An 11,627-nucleotide genomic window follows, 5' to 3' on the forward strand; every position below is an offset into this window, starting at 1 on the left:
CTTAAGAAGGCCAAGATCAAAGTATATACATGATAACCATACACAGTAAAAAAGGACAACTACACAATTTGTCCCTGACCACACCACAGCAAGGGCGACAATTCTCACTGTGTTTTCTCTCAAAGGAAATTGAATAGATGAAGCTTTAGCTAAGATTGGCCTTAGTGTTCCTGTGAGGTATCTTCCCATTCCTCTCTTTAACTCACAAAGAGTACAAATTCTGGAAGATCAGGCTGATTTTTCCAGTTGGGCATTAATTCACATCTCTGATTGATAGGAAATGCTTTAGAATATAAATGCCATCAAGTGTATCAGCTGAACTCATCCTTTTTAGCAAGAGTGCAACTTTTTAACTATGACATGGCAAAAGGATTTACACTCTATGTTAATGGGATATGTTTGGAATTTTGTTCTGAAAAATAAAGGTTTCTAATCCACTGGATAATCTGGAGTTTAGGACATTATTGTCTTCATGTTACTCAAATAAAAAGAAAAATGGTATAATTTGGTAAGGTGAATAATCCCACCAAGCTCTAAATGTTAATCTTTAGATTCATCTGGTCTTTTCCATGCTGAAATAATGATGAATCACACTACTATAGTTCCTAAAGCAAAATAACTAAAACACAGTATTTATCAATTCAACAAGATCTTGTTACTAAAAGTCTTTAAAATATCCAACATATACAAAAAGTTATAAATGTCACATTATTGCACTTGTACGGAAAACAGTGATTAATTTCAAATATAATATCAAATTCAACTTATGCCAGAATTAGTTTTGTATTTAAACATCTTTCTTCTTTTATGGTAAAGTTCACGAATCATTCAGTATAGAAAATGTCACATTTTCCATAAATCAATTAAGCATCAAAGGCAAACTGCCACAGATAGTTTTACTAAAAGAAACCTCATAATAATAGAAACCACATTAGCTCAAATTAATTGCAAACCAAAGAAATACAAAGCTAGCCAGAAGAATTTCTAAATTACTCTGATTTAAAATGCGCTCTTTAGGACAACTGTGTTTACATGAAACGACAGCCTGAAAATCCAGTATCTCTTCCACTGAAATAATATTATTGCCAAAACAATAGAAATTATTGTTTTTTTTAAACGATTCAACACGACGATCCCCCTTCAGCACTTCTGTTGTAGTATAACTTCTTTCCCCAAACACTCAAAGCATCAGTGATTCTGCTGAAGTTTGTTATGCCGCTCCTCCACCCCCAAACACCCAAATCAAATCTTTCTCAAACAGACTTACCCCAAGAAAGAGTTTGCAAGATGAAAGAATGTGCTCATGCCTGTAGACAATTAGCTAATAAACATGTAAATGGACAACTTGCACTTTAGAAGTGCATATTTTAATCCATTATTTTTTTACAGGGAAAGATTAGCCCAGCCCAAAGTAACAGGCTCTGGGCTGCCGAAGTTTCTTACAACAAACCGCTCATTCTGAAACTGTGAGCTTATTTACATTTATCTCTTTTCTTTGTTAAGGAATGGCTCTCTTGAATGCGGTAGCCGGCTGGCCTTTAACAAGCAGGACACAAGAAAAGGCCCAAAGTCCGGGCCGTAGCGAGGGCTGAGGGAACTCTTGGGGGTCTCAATAGGAAATGCTTTTCATTGGACAAGGAGGCATTATTAGGAGCCGAGATCCCGCCCAATCCCCTGTGCTCCATCGTTTCCTTAGTCACCAATCACTGGACTGAAGAAGTTTTTCCTTAAAGAGCATTGCCCAGGAAAAGCAGTTTTCACAGTCAAGAATTAGCCGCTTAAGAGCCACTTAACAATATAAAAAGTTCCTGACCAATTAATCCACAGAGAAAGCCTGTGTCCCTGTTTTTGCTGCAGGACTGCTATCTCTCTACAATTCTAATGGGTAGGAGACAAAATTCCAAACTGGGAGAAGTGTTTTAATTATGAGCAGCCCATGTTTGCTCCAGCTTGTTTAAAATAATAACAACAACAATATCGATGATAATACGTAAGGGGTCAGAGAAAAGCAAAAGTGAATGGTTCCACTAATATATTCCTATTATACTATACAAAATTAAACATCCCACCAACACATACACAAAAACAATACTATACTCACTTAAGTCAGTGAAGTGCCCTCAGTTGGAGATGTGCTGGGGTCCTAGAGCTCTAATACCCACCTTCCATGGACTTGAGAGTGTTCTGTGGCAAAAGGAGGGTCTGCATTTCTCTTAAGTAACTGCCTGGCAGGAAGTCTAATTAAGTCTCTGAAATTTTCAGAGGTTTTCCTAAAACCAAAATAAATAGTACAGACGCAATCTGTTTATAATGTGGAGTTATCTTCAACTATATACCTCCTCGTCTCTCTGGGCCGGTTCTTTCCCTATAGGTTGACTGCTTTGGTCACCTACTCTATTTTTTTTCTTCTTTATCCTCCTTCCTTTCTTCTCTCTGGTCTGAATTTGTTGCAGAAATTCACTCATCCATACCTAACTTCATTGGTAGCCCTTCCCCTCCACCAGCACCCCCCCTTCTATCCTCTACCTCCATGCACTGCCAACATTACCACTAACAGCAACTCCTCCCCCCTCTCAGGAATGAAACTCTTGGGTCAGGGATAAGGTGCTTTTTATCTCTGTCAGAGCCATACCCCTGGAGAATTGGGTGATCCTGTGCCTGATTCAAAGCTTCAGCCTGCATAATTAGCTACCTCCCAAATAAGCCATGCTTCAAGTTTGTTTTTTCTACTTCTTTCTTCAGTTTAATTGTTTATTCTCACTAACAGTCAAGGCCAGTAACAAGTAAGTGTGAAGCTGATATAAGCCTTAATTTCTTGTGATTGATTCTAAAAAACACTTCTCTGTTCCTCCCCCTCTCCCCCACTCCTAGGTTCTGTTCTTTCTGTTCCCCTCTCCACTTATCTCAGGTATGTCTATTTCTGTCAGTTGCTGACATTGGCTAAGTCTCCACAAGTGGTCATTCACCCACTCTGGGTTTAGACCCATTATTGGTGCATTCGTCAATCTACAAGAGAAAGATATAGTCACTTCCCTCCAGTGCCTCACAGTCTAACTGGGGATAAAAGATACATTAAAGAGATACCAAAGGCAAATTTTGAAAAATACTAAAGTAGTTATATGGAAAGATTAAGTTCTATAAAGGTTCAGAGAATGGAGATAAAGTCCCATGGATAAGGTCAGGAGGACTTCCTGCAGAGGAGGAGGTGGTGAGTTGGACCATGATGGATGATTACTATTTAAATAAGCCAAAAAAGGAAGAGGAAATCTTTCCTTGGTGGCCAGACCCAAGTGGTCAAATGCAGAAGGTGTGAAGTGAGAGGAGGTGGATAGGAAGATTGCGAAGAAAAAAAGGTTAAGAAGAGCTTTTGGGAAGAGTGCACAATTTTAGCAACTCAGTGAACAGTAGTGATTAAAGTAAACCTATAGTCATGGTCACTGTATGACCAGCTCACTATTTTTTTCCTGTCATCTGATTCATTTCTCCCTAAGGTACTTAAGTACCTTTCTGATTAATCTCACAAAGGACGAGATCTTTAACATATCTATGGGTTGCATGACCTAGCATCACTCTTCCTCTATCTGAGCTCCAGCCTCACTGATCTACTTTCAACTTCCTAGAATAAAATTGATCACTCATACCATGGACATTTCCACATGCTATTACCCCTGCCTGAAACTCTCCTTTCCCCTGTCTTCCCTTTCACCAAGTTCTTATTCTTCCTTCAGAAATTATACCAGTAATCATGCATTCAGAAAGCCCTTCCTTAATGCTTAGGTCAGGTCATATCCACTTTACTATATGCTCTTCCAGAACTGTGTGCCTCTGCTCTATTGCATTCATCACAGATATAATTTTACATGCTATTGTGTAATTTTTCATTTGTGTGATAATCTAATTGTCAGTTTCTCCCAACTGTAAACACCAAGAAGATAGGGTCTATATCTGATTAATACAAAATTAATATTAATAGTGTTTACAAAAACTCTTTTTCCAGAACATTTCTCTCTTGCTTGAGCAAAGCAGCAGTGTGTGGAGTTTTTTTTCCTCCTCAGTGGAAAACACGTGCCATTAGATTCATTTACAAACAGGTCCACATCAAGGTGTTATTTTAGAACAAGGACTACACACATATTAAAAAAAGGCCCATGAACAAGAAATTACTGAAGTTTATTCACTACTATTCTCTTTTGTCCTCACCTCACTCCTCTTACTCTTCACTGCAAACACTCCAGTTTTACTTCCTCTAATATTTGGAAGGTAGAAGAGGGAAAATGAAAGCTTTTCCAGGGTGTTCTCCAGCCAGTTTATGGCCACACAACTTAACCCAAAAAGTCCTCAAACTTTTTCATTGAGTTGCTGATGTACTTGCCACTGGGGGCAGGGGGAATGAATATGCAGCTGAAAAAGTGCATTGGGAACTACCTGGGGGAGTGAGTACACATTTCCTCTTTATCTGTTTGAAATGAAAGTAACAAATATGACTAACTTCTAACTGGGAATTCACTTGAATAAGAACAGACAGATGGTTGGGATCTTCACACTCCAAACTCAACTCATTTTTTACTTTTCTGCCAACAATATCAAAGTACTGGGTGAATTCACCTCAAGTACCAGGGACCCAACACTGTGCTAATTACCTTAGAAACATTACAAATGTAACTAAAGAATTTTCACTATGCCTATAGTTTAGGATCTAGTTTTGGTAAATCTCATTCTCTAAATGAACACAGTGCCTATATAAACCTGGGCAGTGTTCTAAGAAGAAAAATCATTTAGTTACTAACTTTGCATTAATTATCAAATGTCTTGAAGCCATTCAGTAAATAAAGGAACAACAACAACAACAACAACAAAGGAACAAAAAAAGGTTCAAGGTCCTGAACCTTACAGCCTTTCTTTTAAAATACAATCTTCTTTTGCTTCAGTGAGAAGAAGGGACCACAAGGTCAGGCTCCAAATCAGCTCACAACACCAGACATTACATTTCTGAAAGGGCAGAAAACATGTTTTCAAGCACAGTCCCTGAAAGATTTTTAGCTCATCCTTCACACTAGAGCACCATCACCTCTAAGATGTTTCTCTAACATCTGAAATTTCTTTCTCATTAACTAGTCTTAGATAATAGCAAGTTCCATTGCTACAGTCAAGGGTGGTAGAGAAAATGAATGTTTTCACCAAAGAGCTTTGTAAAGTGCTCAGAAGCCTTGAATTCTTGCTATAGGTTAGAAAAATATCAAAGTAATAATAATAACAATAAAAAATTGTCTTGAGCATTATATATGCCAGGCAATATTCTAAGTGCTTTGACTATATTTATTTACCTAAACTGTACAACTCCATGATGTAGATACTGTTATTACTCCTATTTTATAGTCAAGAAAAATGAGGCACAGAAAGGTTAGGTAACTTGCCCAAGTCATACAACTAATAATTCCTTCATTATTTCTGATAATTTCTGGACTAATAATTATAACCGCATCTTCTTTTGCTACAGGGCTTACAACTCTGTTCAAATTATCTTGTTTATGAGCAAATATAAGGATCTGCTTTTTCTAATGCAAACCACTCACTAGAAGCTAATAATTCCACTAATAAAATGTGTGGCTTTTGAACCATTCTAAGGCTTAAAAAATCTCTGGATCTGGATCTGTAAATACAAGGACTAAAGTCAGAAGCTAATTCTTACTAACTTCTTTATGCCTAATTCTTAAAGGCATAAGGATAAAGGGGCTTATCTAAGACAACAAAGCTAATAAATAGCAAAAAGAAATAAAAATGCCAGTGTTTTAGAATTATGTTAGTACAAATCTGAAGTAAATTTTAATAAATTAAACTAAATATTGGAAACCCAAGAGCAACCAAGAAAAATACCTCAAAATAAGAAAAATACCTAAAAAATATAGTTTGAAATAATTAAAGAAATAAAAAAAGTACAATACAAAATAGGCACTCAAGAAAAAATGAGATCGTAAAAGAGGGCGTAAGACAAAAATAGACATGAAACATGTAGAAAACAAATAGTAAAATGGTATGAAAATCAGAACCATATCAGTAATAACATTAAATTGGATAGATAAAACAATTCAACCAAAAGGCACAAATTATAAAAGTTAATTTAATTTAATTTAATTTAATTTAATTTAATTTATTTTCGTAGGCAAAGAACTTTATTAACCTTGTTTAAAACTTTATTCCCAGGATTCTTCAGCTTAATTAGCTGCAAAGAATGAATTGTGTATAAGCAAAAACTGAAAAGAGCTGCAGTGCCTAAGGGGCTTGGGCTTAAAAATATTAGAGATCTAGATTTTATCAGATCCATGAACAAAATTTTATTTTATTTTTTTTTTTATTTTTTTTTTATTGGTGTTCAATTTACTAACATACAGAATAACACCCAGTGCCCGTCACCCATTCAATCCCACCCCCCGCCCTCCTCCCCTTCTACCACCCCTAGATCGTTTCCCAGAGTTAGCAGTCTTTACGTTCTGTCTCCCTTTCTGATATTTCCCACACATTTCTTCCCCCTTCCCTTATATTCCCTTTCACTATTATTTATATTCCCCAAATGAATGAGAACATATAATGTTTGTCCTTCTCCGACTGGCTTACTTCACTCAGCATAATACCCTCCAGTTCCATCCACGTTGAAGCAAATGGTGGGTATTTGTCATTTCTAATAGCTGAGTAATATTCCATTGTATACATAAACCACATCTTCTTTATCCATTCATCTTTCGTTGGACACCGAGGCATGAACAAAATTTTAAAAAGCAGTAATAATATAAAATAGCAGCTCCCAGTAACTTCTTCAAGTTTTATGTTCTTCAGAAATTTTTTTTAAGATTTTACTTATTTATTCATAAGACACAGAGAGAGAGAGAGAGGCAGAGACACAGGCAGAGGGAGAAGCAGGCTCCATGCAGGGAGCCCCACGTGGGACTCGATCCTGGGTCTCCAGGATCACACCCTGAGCTGAAGGCGGCGCTAAACCACTGAGCCACCCAGGGATCCCAAGCCACCCAGGGATCCCTCTTCTTCAGAAGTTGACTCAATTCAGTTTGCTTCATTCTTGGAAGCTTCATCAAAATTCTCCACAAGATCTGGAACTTCATCATCATCATCCTCTCCGGTAGCAAGTGGTGCTTTTCCATCCACAGATTGTTTGGGCAGAGCTTCAGCCAGTCTTAAACTAGTCAGACTGTCTGCACCAAGCTGGTTTAAGATACTGGGTACCATATTCTCCTAAAGCTGTTTGGAAAGATAGAAAGAGATGGAGTACTTCCAAATTCGTTCTATGAGGCCAGCATCACCTTAATTCCAAAACCAGACAAAGACCCCACCAAAAAGGAGAATTACAGACCAATATCCCTGATGAACATGGATGCAAAAATTCTCAACAAGATACTGGCCAATAGGATCCAACAATACATTAAAAAAATTATTCACCATGACCAAGTAGGATTTATCCCTGGGACACAAGGCTGGTTCAACACCCGTAAAACAATCAATGTGATTCATCATATCAGCAAGAGAAAAACTAAGAACCATATGATCCTCTCATTGGATGCAGAGAAAGCATTTGACAAAATGCAGCATCCATTCCTGATCAAAACTCTTCAGAGTGTAGGGATAGAGGGAACATTCCTCGACATCTTAAAAGCCATCTATGAAAAGCCCACAGCAAATATCATTCTCAATGGGGAAGCACTGGGAGCCTTTCCCCTAAGATCAGGAACAAGACAGGGATGTCCACTCTCACCACTGCTGTTCAACATAGTACTGGAAGTCCTAGCCTCAGCAATCAGACAACAAAAAGACATTAAAGGCATTCACATTGGCAAAGAAGAAGTCAAACTCTCCCTCTTCGCCGATGACATGATACTCTACATAGAAAACCCAAAAGTCTCCACCCCAAGATTGCTAGAACTCATACAGCAATTCGGTAGCGTGGCAGGATACAAAATCAATGCCCAGAAGTCAGTGGCATTTCTATACACTAACAATGAGACTGAAGAAAGAGAAATTAAGGAGTCAATCCCATTTACAATTGCACCCAAAAGCATAAGATACCTAGGAATAAACCTAACCAAAGATGTAAAGGATCTATACCCTCAAAACTATAGAACACTTCTGAAAGAAATTGAGGAGGACACAAAGAGATGGAAAAATATTCCATGCTCATGGATTGGCAGAATTAATATTGTGAAAATGTCAATGTTACCCAGGGCAATATACAGGTTTAATGCAATCCCTATCAAAATACCATGGACTTTCTTCAGAGAGTTAGAACAAATTATTTTAAGATTTGTGTGGAATCAGAAAAGACCCCGAATAGCCAGGGGAATTTTAAAAAAGAAAACCATATCTGGGGGCATCACAATGCCAGATTTCAGGTTGTACTACAAAGCTGTGGTCATCAAGACAGTGTGGTACTGGCACAAAAACAGACACATAGATCAGTGGAACAGAATAGAGAATCCAGAAGTGGACCCTGAACTTTATGGGCAACTAATATTCGATAAAGGAGGAAAGACTATCCATTGGAAGAAAGACAGTCTCTTCAATAAATGGTGCTGGGAAAATTGGACATCCACATGCAGAAGAATGAAACTAGACCACTCTCTTTCACCATACACAAAGATAAACTCAAAATGGATGAAAGATCTAAATGTGAGACAAGATTCCATCAAAATCCTAGAGAAGAACACAGGCAACACCCTTTTTGAACTCGGCCATAGTAACTTCTTGCAAGATACATCCACGAAGGCAAAAGAAACAAAAGCAAAAATGAACTATTGGGACTTCATCAAGATAAGAAGCTTTTGCACAGCAAAGGATACAGTCAACAAAACTCAAAGACAACCTACAGAATGGGAGAAGATATTTGCAAATGACATATCAGATAAAGGGCTAGTTTCCAAGATCTATAAAGAACTTATTAAACTCAACACCAAAGAAACAAACAATCCAATCATGAAATGGGCAAAAGACATGAACAGAAATCTCACAGAGGAAGACATAGACATGGCCAACATGCATATGAGAAAATGCTCTGCATCACTTGCCATCAGGGAAATACAAATCAAAACCACAATGAGATCCCACCTCACACCAGTGAGAATGGGGAAAATTAACAAGGCAGGAAACAACAAATGTTGGAGAGGATGTGGAGAAAAGGGAACCCTCTTACACTGTTGGTGGGAATGTGAACTGGTGAAGCCACTCTGGAAAACTGTGTGGAGGTTCCTCAAAGAGTTAAAAATAGACCTGCCCTACGACCCAGCAATTGCACTGCTGGGGATTTACCCCAAAGATACAGATGCAGTGAAACGCCGGGACACCTGCACCCCGATGTTTATAGCAGCAATGGCCACGATAGCCAAACTGTGGAAGGAGCCTCGGTGTCCAACGAAAGATGAATGGATAAAGAAGATGTGGTTTATGTATACAATGGAATATTACTCAGCTATTAGAAATGACAAATACCCACCATTTGCTTCAACGTGGATGGAACTGGAGGGTATTATGCTGAGTGAAGTAAGCCAGTCGGAGAAGGACAAACATTATATGTTCTCATTCATTTGGGGAATATAAATAATAGTGAAAGGGAATATAAGGGAAGGGGGAAGAAATGTGTGGGAAATATCAGAAAGGGAGACAGAACGTAAAGACTGCTAACTCTGGGAAACGAACTAGGGGTGTTGGAAGGGGAGGAGGGCGGGGGGTGGGAGTGAATGGGTGATGGGCACTGGGGGTTATTCTGTATGTTAGTAAATTGAACACCAATAAAAAATAAAAAAACAAAACAAAAAAAAAAGATACTGGGTACCATTTCTGTCAGCTGCTTTGTCTCAGCAGGGCCTGTAATGGTGAAAGTGTTCGCTGCCAGGGATTCCTGAACTTTAGGGTTGTTAAAATGGATCACTGTTCCTTGGTTTGTGAACATATTCACTTCTTCAATACCAGAGATACTGTTTACCCCTAACTTCTTTAAGGAGAACTGAAGTTTTTTTATCATCTGCTGTAGCTGTTCTATGAACCACCTTCTTCTTTCCGCGAGCAGTTCCTTTTCCACCAATGCGCACTTGTCCTTGCAGTTTGGCTAGTTTCTCCTGGTTCACGATAGTTTCTTTCATCTTGTTGGAGCACAAATGGGACCGCGCAGGGGACTAGGGTTGGTGCTCAGGGGGTCTCCGGCAGACCAGCTGAGATTAGGTGCATACACTATAAAAGTTAATTTTTTAAAAAGATCCAGCAATATGATATCTATAAGGCATACACTTTAGATTTAGAAGTAATAATAGATTGAAAGCCAAAAAAAAAAAAGAGAAAAAAAAGAAAAGATATGCCTTATATAAAATAACCAAAAAGGAGCAGGAATGGCTATATTAACATCAGACAAAATAGACTTAAGTACCTATTACTAAGGATAAAGGACATGATATAATAATAAAATAGTCAATTTATCAGGAATATTTTTATCCTTATAAACATGCAGGCATACATACACAAAGGCACAAAATATATAAAGTAACAACTTACATAATTGAAGGGAGAAGAAGATAATTCAAAAGTAATAGTTTGACACATCAATACCTCACTTTCAATAATGATAGAATGACTAGACAGAAGATCAAGAAAAATATTGAAAAATTGAAAAATGCTGTACATCAACTAGACCTAATAGATAGACCTAATAGTTCTATAAAACATTCCACTCAACAACAGTAGAATATACATTCATTTCAAGTGCACATGGAATATTCTCCAGGAAAGATCACATACATGGCATAAAATATACCTCAATAGATTTAGTAGGATTAAAATCATGCAAAATGTTGATAGCCTACAACAGAATTAAATTAGAAATCACAAAGAGAAAGAAATTGATTTTTAATGTGGAAATTAAACAATATACACGTGAATACCAGTGTGTCAAAGAAGAATCATAAGGTAAAACACAGTACTGTAAGATGAATAAACGTGAAAACACAACATATCAAAACTATTGTAATGCAACAAAAGCTTCTCGGGGGGGAAACTTACAGATGAAAATAACTATATGTAGAAAAGATTAAAAATCGCCAAACAATGTCCTATTATTTAACCTTAACAAAGAAGAAAAAGAAGAAGAAGAAGAAGAAGAAGAAGAAGAAGAAGAAGAAGAAGAAGGAGGAGGAGGAGGAGGAGGAGGAGGAGGAGGAGGAGGAGGAGGAGGAGGAGAAGAAGAAGAAGAAGAAGAAAAGAAGGAGGAGGAGGAGGAGGGAGGAGGAGAAGGAGGGCAATGTAAAGCTAAAGCAAACACAGGGAAGAAAATAATAATGAGGATAATATGATAATGATGATGATAATTAGATCAGACATTAATGAAGTACAAAATAGAAAAATAGCAAAAAGTTAATGAAAACCAAAAGTTTGTTCTTTGACTAGATCAACTAATTTGGCTAATCTTTAACTAGATTGACCCAGAAAAATAAATAGAAGACTCAAGTTACTAAAATTGGGAATGAAACAAGAAACCTTACAGAACTAAAAATTATTATGAGAATGATATGAATGATTTATGTTAACAAATTTAACAACCTAAATGAAATGGACAAATTCGTAGAAATATACAAACTGCC

At 37.3% G+C, this 11,627-nt stretch overlaps 1 pseudogene; it reads right to left on the reverse strand.

Annotated features, from left to right (window-relative positions):
- Nucleotides 1–7,013: 7,013 nt before the first annotated feature.
- On the reverse strand, nucleotides 7,014–10,160 carry LOC140629895 (transcription factor BTF3-like; annotated as a pseudogene).
- Nucleotides 10,161–11,627: the final 1,467 nt, after the last annotated feature.

This window comes from Canis lupus, unplaced genomic scaffold, assembly GCF_048164855.1.
Source record: "Canis lupus baileyi unplaced genomic scaffold, mCanLup2.hap1 Scaffold_333, whole genome shotgun sequence".
Classification (NCBI taxonomy): domain Eukaryota; kingdom Metazoa; phylum Chordata; class Mammalia; order Carnivora; family Canidae; genus Canis; species Canis lupus.